Source organism: Pangasianodon hypophthalmus, chromosome 5, assembly GCF_027358585.1.
Source record: "Pangasianodon hypophthalmus isolate fPanHyp1 chromosome 5, fPanHyp1.pri, whole genome shotgun sequence".
Classification (NCBI taxonomy): Eukaryota; Metazoa; Chordata; class Actinopteri; order Siluriformes; family Pangasiidae; genus Pangasianodon; species Pangasianodon hypophthalmus.
In genome coordinates, this window is record NC_069714.1 from 10,007,230 (window position 1) to 10,023,694 (window position 16,465).

The 16,465-nt window shown below is 36.2% G+C and overlaps 1 protein-coding gene across 1 annotated transcript in view; it reads left to right on the forward strand.

Moving 5' to 3' along the window:
- fgf14 (fibroblast growth factor 14) overlaps positions 1-16,465 on the forward strand; it is a 123,604-nt gene that overhangs the window by 568 nt on the left and 106,571 nt on the right. The window lies entirely within an intron of this gene.

A 16,465-nucleotide genomic window follows, 5' to 3' on the forward strand; every position in this document is an offset into this window, starting at 1 on the left:
CCTGTACAGGCTACAAAGCCATTTGTATTGCATTGGGCTGCAAAAGGTGCTTCTCTGATCATGAGCTCATTTGCAGACTTTTTTTTGTTTTTTTGCATGCAGTTTACTTTTGTCCTGCGTGGACCCGAGCTGCAGTTCATTTATCTACACTGCATAATGGCTAGAAATAAGCACAGCATAAACCAACAGTGCATTTCAACAGGCTCTTTCCAGAGCCTACAGAGCACCACATATCATTCAACTCAGAAGATGCGACAAGAGGCAGAAGTTGATGTGGCTGATAGATTTTTTCCCCCCACACACACACACACACATACACACACACACACGCTGCAGTGTTGTGGATCACAGTGATTTTCCTCCATGCTGACACCACAGGACGTTTATTTTGTCTGTCTTTTTTTTCTGTCCTTTTATATCATGAATGCACCTGTTTAAATCCCAGTCCTGGTTCTTAAGGAAAGCCTGCACTGCTCATTTTGTTTTCCATTCTCGAACACACTCATTTGACGCTCGTGAAGGCCCAGTTAATGAGCTGATGAGTTGTGTCAGGTATATGAGAGGAGGGGAAACACTGAAATGTGCAGTGCAGTGAGACTCGAGGACATGGACTGGGAAACACTGGCCTAAACTTGTGCCTACTTAGCCATGCAGGTAATTGAGGTAAAAGATGTTTTTTGTCAAACCCATCAGCTGCAACTTTTTTGCGCCTCATGACAAAATGAGCTGCAGTGCATCATCAAGTTCAGAAAGAAGCCTAATACTTTCAGCATTTGCACTAGCAGAGTAAGATTGCACATGCAAATGGCCTTTATTTTCTACAGTGTAGTAGCTTGATGCTTTAGAGTAACACTAATGTACATGTTGCATCAGAGTTTTGGCCTGCTGGTATCACACAGAACAGAATCCAAATCACAATTTTTGTTCCTAACACTTTTTTTTTTAAGTGAAATGTGTGATTCATCACCAGATTCATATGAAACAACGACTCATTGTGCGATTGGGACAATAGATATTTTAATCTCTCTCTTTTTTTTGTTATAATTAGAACAAGTTACATGAACACATTTTCTAGAGTAATAGCAAAATAAGACTCCAAGCCACAAAGGTTGATTAAAGAAATGGGATTTGATTTGTGGTCACATCCAGAGGGACACATTCACAGTTAAATAAAAGCATCATGCCTGTTCTGGCAGTGATTTTAAGTGCCGTGAGCTTTTGATTAATTTGCCATGGCAATTGCAGACCTTAGCAGCTTGGTGATAATGAAGTGAGGAGAGTGTTGGGCTGTCTTGCAGGATCTAGTCTTGTTCCAGAGTCTGTACTTTTAGAACTGTAACATGGAGCAATAAGAACATGGAAAGAAGAGAGAGAGAGAGAGAGAGAGTTGGCTCTCTCTGTAGACTTCAGTGTTGCATAATGTTTCTCAGCTCAAAGCTTTCTTGTCGTCATTTATGGACAGTGCATTTTGACAAGTTTTAAAAGTACACTTTCTATGAATGCCTTCTGCTCCAGCAGATGGCACTTTCAGATAGCCCCTGTGATGGAAAATGTTTGCCTGGCAGGGATAAAGTCTTGCACTTGACAGTGCCAAAAGTGCCACTGCGTGAATGAACGTGTTTGCTGATGCTATAGACACAGGGTAAACAGAGGTTTGTTTTTGGTTTCCATGGAACTTAGCATTATGAGATTGAAGGTACTGTATCTGCTCCAGTGGGAGACGGAGCAGAACTTGTGGTGTGTGAGGGGGACAGTGTTCTTGCTTACTCATCTGATACTCATTCTGGAACAGAAGCATCGTTTAATGTTCTGTCATCATGACGGATTTCCCTCATATTCATCTTATAGCAGTCATTTTTGGATTTGAATTTTTCAACTCCAGTCCCTGGGACCCACTGACCTACACACTTTCAACATTTCCTAACTCCAAACACACCTAATGCAGTTCAGAAGTTTGCAACTTTTTTTTTTTGCGACACTCTATAAGCAGATATGTGTGTGGCCATTAGGAGAGCAGCAGAGATGTGTTTTTCCTGGCCTTCTATATGCGGAAAAAGCACAAAAGAAGAGTATTTATGCACTTCAAACACAATATCTTTTCACATGTTGTAACTTGTAAAAACAAAGATATTTTATCAGATTGGATTAGGTGTAGAACATGGAAAGTTTCAAAAACTTGCAGTGCGGTAGGCCTTCAGGACATCAGGACTACAGCACCCTGGGCCACAGGGTCTGTGTGTGTGTGTGTTGCTGAGTACATATGCAACATTTATATTATAGCAATCAAAAATATCTCTATATAGATATAGAATTCTAAAATATTAATATAATAGTATATAGCATATATATTATATATAAATAATAGTGTTATATATATATATTATACACCAACAATGTAAAATTCTCTATTATGATTTGTTAGAAAGCGTATTGATCATTTTCTCTAACAGCAGCTCTGACAATAGTGCCAAAGCACTGTTTTATATTAATGTGCTTGTTTTAATACATTATCATTTCTACAGTAAAGACTTACACAGAAAATAGCATGGCATTCAGACTGAACAAGCAGATAAAAATAATGTATGTAAAAATAATTGTTTGCATAGTGAAGCTGGATTCAGTAATAGCTGGATTCAGGACTTTTCCTGAAGAAGGCGCATAAATGTGGCACTTCTGAGCAGGACCCATTCTCCTGAACAGATGTTTATTTAGCATTTTTGGAGGGAGTCTCCAGTGTCAGTGCTTCGTGACAGTTAGAAGGCTGTTGCATGAAGTTTTCAGGGGGAAGCAGTAAAGTCTGCAAGCCAGAGGACTTTCTCTGAAACATGACAAGCGGTGTTTTTTTGTTTTATTTGTTTTTATTAACTTTAAGAGAAAAGAAGAAAGAAAGTCAGTTATCAGACTGTTTATAGCTGCTATAACATAAGTGATAATAGAAACGATCTTGTTTCGGGGATGTTACACACCATTAGAGGTAAGATAATAAGTGGATAAATAGTTTAATGCATTTTTTTACTGTTACAAATTGCTGTGGTAATAAGAGAACAAAACACCTGTGTATTTCTTACATATTATAATAGTACAAACATGGGGGTTCTTATCACACCAATCCTTTATCAGAAAAGTTTGTCATGATGATTTTCTTCATTTGAATCCTGGCACTTTTATATGCTCATTAGTAACAGAATACTGTAGTTCCCACTGTTTATGGAACTTGGGTCACTACTCAGATCACACATAATTCTTTTTTACAGTAAGGATTACTTGCCTGCCATGAGCTCTACCTCCCTTAGCATAATTTAAGTGATTTGAGAATTCAAGTACAGTGTTAGTAAAGGATCCAGCATGTGCGTGGTGGCACACAGCCCACTACCAGCTAGGAGCTTCTGTGTTCTCATTTGTGCCTCATATTGTTATTATGTCACACTGTGACATGGATTTGCAAGGCGAGACCTGCACGCAAGCATGCAAGCAGATATGTCAGTTGGTGCAGGTATTCTAAGTGTGATATAATGGCCATCCATTTATACATTCTGTGGAATGTATATGTACAGGCTAGTAGAGTTTTAGACACTGTCATTGTACGACCAGTTATCATGCTTTGGGATTTATACCACGTTATTTTAGTCGGGTTATACAGTACTTCAGCTATGATCAGCATTTAGCACCAATGTTTACAGTGGTATGACCTTTCTGGTCAGGAGAGTACTGTACATTCAAGTGAAGCTTTAGTTAAGTAAGTCTAAATCAGCACATAATTAATTAACCTGTAGGCTGATTAGGCAGTTTGAGTTGGTTTTCAGTCATTGCATTATAGCTTATGCTTTGCTGCAAAGTGAATCTAGTTACAGAAAAATTTTGGCAAACTCATACCTTATAGTCTTGAACTCTTTACAGCTTTTATTTCTAGTAAACAGTGAAAAGCGCCTGATGATACCATCACGATATGGCAGTAAATTCTGCAATAGTAGGCTGAGAGGAACAACTTTGTTCAGTCTGCCAGTTCCCTCACAGGCTTAAAGAAATATCTAAAGCTCTTCCAAGAGTACCTGAACAGCGATGCGAAAAGAGTCAGCTTAGCAGTGGATTCATTTCTCAGACAGCTTATACTAATGTCTCTGTGGCATATCAATAATTGAGATGACATTAAGTGACAATCTTTCAGAATGACCCTTGGCTCTGTATGCTATGTGTCATACACTCATCATCTATTATCTAGATCTCTACCACATGATTATGACTCATCAGAGATCCACAGACTTGTTTCAGGGAACGGCAGGGTTAATATAATTTTATTGGAGAGCTGACTTCCTTTTCAGTCTGCATCTGTCGCTTTTGTATTTTCTTCCATTAGGAAACAAAATTTGGAATAAAACAGATGATTTTTAAGCAGATGATAAAAGCCAAATGAGATTTTCTGGAACCATCTCAATCTCCATGCCATTAGGTGATGTGTGCAGCTTTGTTACTTTACACTCTGTCCCAAAACCAGCACTTGCGGTTTTGTGTGTTTAAATGCATGTGTTTCAGTGTTAGGTAAGTGTGCAAAGTCCATTTTTCAGCTGCCCATAAATCCCCAGTGCACTAAATAAATAGTTCATGTGCCTTGTCTTTAATATTGCATCAAAGCAGGCTTAGGCTGCCCACATATCCCACAATTCAAAGCATTAGTGACTTTCCATTTGTGTTTAAAATAATGTTGGGATTAAGGAAGAGAATCTTTCAATATTAGAGTAGTATATGCTAAGTTGGATACCATTTACCTTGTATTGGCCATTTTATCAGATCCACTTACTACACAGGTTCTCTTTGTAGGTGTACAATTACAGACCCGTTTGTTGCTATGGAAATCGTGTTACCCCTCCCATCCCATCCATCAGAGGAAAGGGACCACCATAAGACCACCAGTGACCAGACATTTAGATGTGTACAGTATAGCTAGTAACCAGATTAATATCAAAAGCTCTCTATTTTAGTTAAATATTTTAATTCTGACCACTAGAATTCTGACACTGATTTTTATATGTAATATATTAAGGATATTTATCTTATGAAAGTTACAAAAGCTTCATAAGCTAGCATATTCATCTATTGTGTTTTGGCAAATAGATTAATATGAAGGAAAAAACTGCACAAATTGTCATGTATTTGAGCTCCAGAGTGAGCAACAGCCTGATCTCATTTAAAACTGCAAGCCCTAAAGGCACGCGAGGGTCAGTGCAGTAAGGGACCAAGTGTGAGTACACCCCCAGAACACTCAGCAGCCTCCCGCTGGCCATGTGTGAGACACAGCTGAAGTCAGCATTGAAAGATGGAGCTGTTTCTTATCCATTTGGGCTACTGTTGTTCACATTAGGCTGAAAGAAAAATGCCATTGGGCTGGTAGATGTGTTCTGATCTTTGGGCATTTATATAATTTTTCTGTGGTTTAAAGTTATAGTTTAGTCTGGTTTTTAATGACTTTTTATGGTAATGAATTATGTACAAGTGCTGTACAGGAACAACTTGTTTCCAGATGGCCCAAAATTATGATTTATCCAGCTTCCAGCATGTCTGAAACAATCAAAAAGACTGAATGCAAAATGTTGGACCATCTGGGGGTCCCTAACCACCAGTTTCAGAAAAACGTCATTGAATAAACCCTTCCCCTAAAAAATAAAACCTTATATCATAATGTGTAAAGGAATATGGACATATCTCACCATCTCCAGAGAGTCTCCTCACAAAAGTCTGATTGTATTGCTATGAGCATCCTGATTAATCTTGATGTTCCAGTTGAGTGTTTCTTTGGGTGTTCTGAAAAATTATATTACATGTTCTAACAACCATAATAACCTTGGTCAATATCCAAACATATTAATAATTCATTTTTACTCTATTATGAGTCATATAGTAATTGTAACATTCAGAATTCATAATATAACATTTTGTCCATATTGTGCAGATCTAATGATGATTCAGTCATGTGGCATTGCCAATCATCTAAAACCTAGCCATCATTCACTGAGCTGACATCAGCGGCCTAGCCTAATGAATGACGCACATTACAAATGCTGAATGAAAGCACTTACATGCTGCTTCCTGTCATAGAGGATGTTAGTTAGGGATTTAGTATACTTCAGATACCTTTAGATATTTTAGTTTCAGTTTTAGCAAAATACATACTCAAAGACGTAGGGTCATGCTACACAAATAGTGCAAATTCATGGTTGGTAAAGTCTTTTTCAGCTAAATATTAAAGATTTTTTGGACAGTAGCTAAAATAAAAAAATTATGAGTGTGCACTTCGATCCTTTGATGTATTTAAATAATTTTTGACAAATTATTGAGTTTTGTCAATACCTAAACAGCAGAAAACCAGGAATGTATTTTTCATTCTTGTTAATTGAACTTAGAATATTTCTCTATTAATATTGGTACTGTTATTCCACTCTTAGTAGTACAGTTAATCCATTTCATAACAGTTTTTATCCCCTCTAAGGCTTTAAATAATGAAAAAAAAACCTCATGAAAATCCAATGAAATCATACAATTACGTATACCACATTCTAGTCATAACTTAATTAATAACTTATTTTTATATAAAAAGTTTTAAAGCAAATAACTTTTATTGTGACTTTTTATGTGAATTTTTAAAAGTTGTCCTTTATAGCCAAGTTTTTCTTTCTTTTTTTTAATTTTTCTGTCATGCATTCCTTTCTTTTTCCTAGAAATTCTTTATATTTTATTGGGTTGTTTCGTGTCCTTTCTGATCTTCTGCAATCTTGCTCCCTAGCAAAAAAGTGTAACATTAAAATATTTTTATTTATTTATTTACAGAGGACTTGAATTGACAACTGAATGTCACAACTGAAACAAGCATGTCGTTACTGAAATAAATATATATATTTTTTTTTCTAGTGACAAATATTTGACTGTTTCATGTGTACCAATTCAGGTTTAATTTAGAACTTCTCAAGATGTGTCCAGAATAATAAATTAGCAGCCGATGATGTTGAAATGACATCCAGATTTCTTACTTCGAAATGCTGATGGACATCAACTCACCATGCGGCCCAGATGGAGGAAGAAAGTTTAAAATTTCTTTTGGTCACAGTGTATTTGCACCACTTTTTTAGAATGACTGATATACAGTACATTACTGTGTATTTTGGACTGCAGGAACTTACACGAAATAATATAAACCAGGGTCAGGCAGCATGGACGGTCGCAAGTGCAGGTACACAAAAGCTTTTTTATAAAACAGGAAACATAGAACGGTCAGACGATCAGCAAACAGCTTAAACTAGGCAAGGCAGGAGTCAAAAACCAGAAAACCAGAAACGAGGTCAAAACCAGAATGTCGGAATAACAAAATACAAAGGCTTGGTATCCAACTCAGAACAAGGACACAGAGCAGATACTTCACAGTGATGTGGTGGTGAGAAAGTCCTTAAATACTGTGGCTGCGTGCAAGTGTTTTCAGGTATGGGTGATCAGAATGATGGCGACTGTGAACGTGAGAGAATTCTTGGGTGTTGTAGTTCACGGTGGCCATGTTTGTAGGCTGCGTTGTATTCTGGGAGATGTAGCGTAGATGTAATCCCGAGTCCAATGATGACATGACAACTAGACATGAACAGGTATTTTTATCAGGTGAATGCTTTATGTAGCTTTCACAGATACTTTGGGAAAACAATAAAGTTTTTTAAGGCTTCCTACAAATGGTTTGAGGCCTATGAAGTAGAATCACATCAGAATCATTTTATATATGTATCTTCATTGGCGTTTATAATATTGAAAGCATCGATTTGCAACTTCTCACCTTGGTATGCAGTATTTATTATACTCTATGAATTTGAACGACAATAATTATTACTTTTGCTTTATGATTTGATACTATTTATTTTTGGTATTACTTTAAAATAAGATGAATGCAAATAATTTTACTATAATATTAAACACTACTGGGAATATGACTGTAGAGCTGCAATTCAGAAAATGTGCCAGCCATGCCGTAACCACATCTGCTCAGTGTCCCAACTGGCTTTTGGCTGCTTATCAGATCACATCAGTGTTCCTGAGGATTCAGTTTCCAAGTTTAAGTAATTTTCATGACCGAGGCAACATTATTTTTTGACTTTTGTTTTATGACAATAATACATAGGTTCTAAAGTCTTACTTTAGCTCCTCAGCTGATTTTCAAGCCCTTCCTGGTGCTGAAAAGTACTACCTTTCTACCTTTCCTTAATGGTGAAATATGAAACCTGGCCATTTTAATAACCGAATAGTGCTGAGGCGGGAGTTTTATTTTTCATAATTCCCACTTTTACGCAAGTGTCAGGGCTGCTGCCAGTGTAATATGTCTCAAATCCTGTACTTTGCAAATCATGCCTTGTATAATTCAGCTGCAGGGAGAGTTATTACAAGTCTAATGCTGGAACAGCCTTAGCCATTCATACAAAATGAGGTACTGTGAGCCAAACTCTGCATGGATCTTGAAGAGTAGTTTGAACTGGTGAACAAAAGGAGATATCTATAATATCATTGCGCTTCTGCTTAGATTACTGTGTGAAACATTATTGAAAATGATTGAATAAATGATGGAAACATCCCATGGTAGCACCACACTGTGTCCAATATGCTCCCGTGTTAATCAGTGTGGCCCTAATTTGTGCTTTATATCTGCTCCTGCCTGCATGAGAGTAAAAACACCCATTCTCGCAACTTTTTTGTTGAATGCACAGATTTCAGGGTCTCAGGGTTCTGCAAGGGTTTGCTGGATAAGGGTTCTTGGCTTTTCTAAAAAAGTTTCTACTTGGTAAATAACATTTTTGACAGTATCAGCACACATAGAAGTTTACTGACAGGTTGTTTTCTTAGTTAACTTTAATACATTTGTTCTTGAATCAAGCAACTTTCGGTTGATTTTTGATCCAAATGAGTAATCTTAAAATGATCCAAATGAGACTTTGTAACAACATTTGAGGCCAATGAATGACAATTTGTTATTTAGTAATAACATGCATGCAATTCTTTACTGAAAGTAAAATTCTAAAATGGTGGCCCAGAGATCACAACAGCTGCAAAATCAGGCTGATGTAGACAGTTACCAGCCTCTTATCAGACAAAATATATACAAATTACACAAACAAGTGAGCATTCAGACCAAACAAATTTTAAAAACAGTTCATGAGACTTTGTAAAGTACAAGAAGAAGATGTGATGTATGTATATGAATCATATATGAGTCATTAATGATAGGTTAAAATAATGAGAGGATGGAGTCAGTAGGCCACTGATGGAAATGGTAGGGCAAGTGGTTGAGTGTGGGATGGGCCCTAACGAGTTTAAATAGCTATATGAGTCTTTACTGTAATACCTGTTTGAACATTACATTTTAATTGATCATCATTCAATCATTTAACCTTGAGATCAGAACAGGCAAGCACATCTGTTATGTACCAAATCATTTAGAAATATTGAAAGCATAACTAGGAAAAAATGATGTAACCCACTTTAAAACTGCTTGAACATACTTCATCAGAAGCACACCACATGAAGTCAAACACACAGGATTAAATGGACCATTTGCCTTCAGCTATAAATCGTTAGTTATTTAGAAACTGTAGGTAGTTAACAGGAATTAGTTCTGTTCCCAGCTCCAGCTACAGTATATAAAATATAAAGTGTTGCAATTCATACAGAGAATCAGGAAGGTAGCCATTTTTGAGGAGTAGCCACCTGTCAACACAAACCAAAGGTTGTGTGTTGCTCTGCTGCAGTCTGGGAGGGTGCTCTTGGATGGCTGCCCCAGTGAACTGCATTGTACTTCCTCCCAGGACAAAGTGAGCGCCATTACTCTACCTGAACTTCTGCAAGAGGTCAGAGTAAAAGGCTTCTATCTCAAACACGAGACTTAATGGGTGTGACGTGCATTTGTGCTGCGTGTGTGTGCAATACTGGAGTCCATGTAGCCTGTTAAGGGCAGTTTGTGTTCACACTCCTGTGGTGTTATTGCAGCAAGCTGATTTGACTAATGACAGTAAAAACTGTGTATTGTCTCCAAAAGCAAAAAAAAAAAGCATTATGGTTGGATTAGATCCTGATTAAGGATTAAGACTAATATTTACCACTGTAGCAAAAATGTGATATTTTGCATTATTAATTATTATTATATGTTATTTGAGTTTAGATGAATATAACAGAAATGATTCATGACAATCCTTATTTTGTTTTTCAAATGTTGATCTGTGCATAATTAGTCATTTGGTTTCTTTTTGTTATTAGCTAAAATATGGTTACTTTATGGTTACTAAAATATGGACAATTCCAGCATTAAAGATATCATATTTGTTTGCATATGATATTGTCTTCCAATATATTGACCTACAATTTTAGCATCATGTGATCATGTGACCTTTCAGGGACCTGTTTCCACCAGTATTTAAAAGCAAGATATATATTACATGTTACACTTATATAGCTGATATAGTGTGTCAGTGTAGAGAGTTTTAACAAGTATAAATAGCTGTTTGGGAATTTCTGTAATACAAGTTAGAACATTACATTTTAACTGATAAACATTTACTTAAATAGCAGATAATTGTGACCCAGAACCTCAAGATCAGAACAGGCAAGTAAATCTATTATGTACTACAATCAGCAATTAGAAATATAGAAAACATACAGTAACTTGGATCAAATGATGTAACACACTTTAAAACTAATTGGACATGCTTCATCAGACACACACCACATGAAGTCAAATATAGAAGATTATGGACCATGTGCCTTCAGCTATAAACAGCTAGTTATTTAGAAACAGTTGGTTATCTTTTATTTAAAAGCAAGATATTATAATACATATTACAGTTATAAAGCAGGGTATCAGTGTAGCGAGTTTTTTGTAGGAAAGCTTTTTTTTAATTGTACATGTTCAACCAGCATTATAAATTTTAAATGCTGACATGCCAAATTACTGATTTGTTGCTATGGTCATTGATCCAAACAGTTTACAGATTTATAGCATTAATAATAGCATTGCAAGATCACAGAATCAGCATCCAGCTTCATGTCCTTTGCCGTCAACAGCTTTTTCCATCTAAAAAAGGCATCTCCCAGATTAGACTTAGATAAAGTTTTTGTCTCATTTTGCATTGATTCATGATTCATTCTGAACTGTGAAGATTAGGCGTTTCTTTAACAAAGCTGAAAGGAGGAATATAAACAGAACCAGTGCATAGTTTGATTTTAGGCACTTTTTCTCAGATGAACAATACATTTGCTTTAATCACATTGGTTAAAAAAAATAAGTACGCATAATAAGACATAATGCATTGAAGGCAGTACTTGTTGAGTCAATACTAGTCGTTAACAGACAAATAACACTGTGTATTAGAAGTGTGCATCAGAACTGGGATCCCAACGGATCCCAAAAAAAAAAAAAATCATTGTGGTTTAAATCATAATTTATTCATATTTTGGAAAATAGAACCAACTGGGTTTGCAATTGCAGACGGAACCTAAATTGGTCAGACTTTCTGTGGGAGTGTAGGGGATTGGTCAGTTATTTCTCCTGGAGTGAGTAGGATTAAAAATCAGTGTATTAGGAGCTAAACAACAAATAAAACAAATAGCATCCCAAAGCTATGAAATACTTAATCAATTAATCTATAAACAAGACTTTCAGATATGTCCTACTTTTATATGATTTTTCAGTAAGACAATTGATTTAAATAGTGAATTCTTAAATAATAAATGTAGACTGAGGAAACTTGTAGTTTGTGATTTGATGAAAATGAAAAGCTAATGAAATAAAACCAGCTCTTGGTAGTGGATTCAGAGCTCTGAAAGCTACAGTAAAGCATGACCAGCAAACCCTGCTGTGAATACTCTTTCCATGACTGTCATTTGGAAGGTCACCTCATAATGCAGCGGTCTGTGTTATTGTGACACAGTTATTTCCAAGAGCTGTTTCTGTTTCTCAAAGACATAAAAGGATACAAGTTTCAGTTATGTAATAAAAGACTTTAATGAGGACAAAGGTGCATCACTCCTGAATGTTCCAGCTATTATTACTCCTATCAAATTTAATGTGAAATCTGTAAGTCTCATCTCCCATCATTCCAGAAGCCCCTGATTCTTATCTATAAAGACTTTACACTTCAGAAGGCATGCCATGCGATTAATTATAATATACCACAGTGCTGATGAATTCTCAAATCTGATTGGTCAGAAGGTGTTGATTAATTTTCTGTAACAACAGTTTGGACAGTAGTGCTGGCTGTAATTCAAACCTGTTATTCAAACCTGTTATTAATTTATTAATACCATTTTATTAATGTGCTAGTTTCTGCAGTAACAGCTAATTCACAGGGACTTGTATGATGGATGCTCCACATAATCCAAGAGTAATAAATGGATTAAAAATGGGTCATTATTTAACAAAGAAAAATGTATCATCAAAGTTTTCTGTAAAAAGATGTTTATTTAACATTTATGGGAAGAATCTCAGGTGTTTCGGAACGTTGCATTGGAATGGTCAATAGGTTTGCCGCTATGGGAATGTGTTCAGAACAGAACGCTTGGGGCCTTTTTCGATGTCTCTATAATATAACAAACTGTGTTTTTTGTCTTATTAACTCCAAAAGAGAGGAAGAAAGAGAGGCTGGTGAGAGAATGACTGTTTAACAATGTAAGTAAGTTGGATGTATTCAAACTTTTTCCCCATGAGCCCCACTTTCCAGTTTTTTGAATACCCCCCGGACACTAAAATAAAATAAACAATAAAATAAAATAAAACTAACCACCATCTTATAATACAGCAGAAGGGGGAGAGTGGTAAATGCAGTGAATAGTAAGAAACGTTACATTACAAACAGTACATTTTCAATATATTCCTTTTACTCGTGGTTTCTGTCTGGTGCGAGAGAGGAAAGCAAACAAAGTGTGTTTTAATTATAATTAAAGTGTTCAATTATAATTACCATTAAAATTATTTGTAAAATGTTAGATTTTTTTCTAGTCAAAATTTTCAGCCTTTTTTCTTTTTCAGCCAAAAACCCAAAGTTCAGCCTTTGACTATTTGTTTTTTTTTGTTTTTTTGTTTTTTTTTTTTGTTGAGGGCATCACTCATAAATATAGTTAACTGATTTAACTATATACTTATTTAATGATAGTTAAGTCAGACATAAACGTAGACTTAATCTTACATTAATGAACTAAAAAAGTCTCCATTTATCATGGAAATGTGAAGATGCCATATGAGTGCATTTTTGATGCAGAGAGTTTAAAAAACCTGCAAAACGGTTTTTATCAGAGAAAATGAAGACTGTTTTTTGGCATATTTTTGTCTTCCGCTGTTGAAGCTCCTACGCAAAATGCATAAAGGTTGAAAGGTTATTTAAATGTTTCTTATTTGGTATTTTACATCTCTCTTACCCTTGCAATTCCTTTGTGCCCCACTATTTTATATATATCTGTATATCTATATCTATCTATATCTATATCTATCTATATCTATATCTATATCTATATATATATATATATATATATATATATATAATCGTTGATATGCTGATGCTGATATGCATCACACCATCCCATTGTGAATTATTTTCCTATCACAGCATGGCCCATTGTTTTTTATTCCTTACGTAGCATACACAGCACAGTTCACAGAAGTATGATTGATGATGAGGACAACGTAAATCTAATACTGCTGTTCTTCACAGATGAGACAGAGACTGTAAAAAAAAAACTGCGGAACAGACAGATCTCATGTGGCTTGTAGCCGCATGTTTCACACAGTCTCAATACATCATCCGGAAATCTCATGATTCTCCTTTCCGTGTTGGAGGACTGCAGCTTAACAAAGTTCTCATCTGCATGTAACAGTATCTGTTTCAACACGGTTCCACAGGTTCACATCATGCCGGTGAGCTGCAGTAATTTCCTGGTGCCATAAAGTACTCTGATTTCTGCACACTGAGCATCTTCACTGCCTTACACTTGTCGTACTGTACGCTGACACTGATTAATGTGTGCTGATGGCTTTTCAGTGAAATTAAATTTGCGTCCTTCCAGGTATACACAGAAATCAGGGCTAATGATGAATGATGGACTCATCTGGGCTCCTTGCTGTCGATTTGGTGATGGTTGGCCTGTGCTCATGCCCAGATTGAACTTTTTAGTTGTTGCCTTCTTTCACACTGAAAACACTACTGTATAGCGGGAAACAACTTTATTGAGAAAATTGCCAGAAATTGTCTGATGTCATAATTATTCGTTGATGAAACAGGTTCAGCTTTTTTTTTTTGAATGTTGAGATGAATGTTCACTCACAGCCAAAAAACATGAAACCTTCTTGTTTGTGACCTCTGCTGTTTGGAAATGTACTACTTTCAAAGGATGTCTGGGGGAATAAAGAAAAGGTAAAATACAGCTTTAATATGGCTATTCAGTGCTATTTTCACACTGATTATTAAGCATTAACCACTTAAAGTCACATCTTATTATTCAATTATTCATCTTAAAGCATCATCTTAATCTTATTCATCTTATTATTCTGTAACTACTGTGTATTATTTAATAACTACTAATATGAAAAGAAACATAGCTGGGGAATGTAGGAATTATGGGTGTAATGCAGTGTGTCTGTTTATTGCTCCAAATAATCATATCTGTGTCTGTATTTGGATTTAAACCCAAAGTGGGCATGGCCTAAACCAGAGGTTATAATCATGATTTTTAAATTAAATATGAAGCCTTTAACTATGACCTCAGAAACACTGGAAAACACTGAGAAAAGACTGAGGTAGAAATGCACACTAAACATGTCTGGCAATCTTTCACAAAACAAGACAAGACAAAACAAGACAAAACAAAACAAACCAAAACAAATTGTCTGCCTTCTATTTGTATTTGTTTAGAACACATTATCTGTCCAGTGCCAATAATTTTGCATATTCCCTTGTAGGAATGTAAGTCTGTCCTGGGAATTAAATGAGTTAAAAAAAAAAAAAAAAAAAAGGTTAATTCCGTTCTCTTACCTGATCTGAGATCATGATTGAGAACTGGGCTGTATAGTCTGCAAAAAATACCTCCTAACGTACGCTTTTGTCTTGTCAAATTCATCAGTGCGTTCATAGCCCATTGTTGCCTTTGTTTGACCCCTGTTGTTTTGGGTTGGGATGCTCGCTCCACCCTGTTAAGATCTATTAACTGCTGGGCACGAGCCGACTCCTTTTATCCATGAGAAGCGCTTCCTGTGTTTCCTGCTCCTCGCCAACCTGCATGATTTCCCTTTATGTAGTCAACTATTCAAGTCTGCTCTCTGCTCCTGCCCCAAGGCAATGTGCTGGCAATTCCTAACCATGAGCCTCTCCTCTCTTGACACAGACGGTGTGCATGTGGATGTTGGAATAGACCCAGTCGCTTTGTTCTGCCTCCTGTTTGTTCTAGGCACCGGGCTTGCGTTATAAATATCTGTATATTTACTCCATGGAAATACTCCATGTTATAGAGTGAGAGCTATTGGGTGGAAGACTGTGCTTAATGTTGGGTATCACAGACTGTAACACAGATGCTGTGATTGAAAGTAAAATCACTCCCTATAGGTCAGTGATTAATGTAACATTAGTGGCTCCATGTGCAGAGATACAGTACTTCGGGTTTCGCTTTCACAGACTTGTTTTGTACATAGATGATGCTGGAATGGATATATGGCATTCCTCCTGATTTACAGCAAGTTCTGTCCAGGAAAATGTGGTTCACCATGACAGGTTTAGGGAGCAGTAATGTTTTAAGGCCTAAGCCTAAAAGTGACCAAATGGGCACATGTTTATATTTTTGACTGGAACTTGGTCATATAGTGCACTATCATCATGTCAAAATTGAAGACAAACTCAGTTTTTCAATTATGCCAGTTACTAAACACAATTGCTTAAAATGCAAGTAATAAAACATGATGGGGCTTGCTGTTATAGGAAAATAATCAACAATGGGGTGGTGTGTTGCCCATTACCACTGCACAATTGATTATTTTCCAAAAACAGGACATGCTAAAGGTCCATTCAAGTTTCATTCCTCTTATACAGCAATATCTATTGCTGTGGAAGATCTTCAAAGCAACTTAGTTCCTCTAATTTTTCCTCTCTCCTAAAATTACCAAGACCAAAAAATGTTGTTATCGAAAATCTGCAAAGCCCCTTCACCTGAAGACTTTCCCTTGTTGGAAAACTTAACTGAAAACTTTGACTGTTATAAAGTATAACACTGGAGACTTACAGAAAACTTCACCGTATCAACAACCAGGCATGATTTCTAGTCTGTTTATGTGGAGCGTCTGCCATACAAGTCCCTGTGTAAGTTGTTATTATAGAAATGATAAGGTATTAGAATGAGCACATTAATATAACCCTTAGTGACAGTGCTATTATCAGAGCTGCTGTTATAGAAAATTAATCAACACCTTCTGACCAAT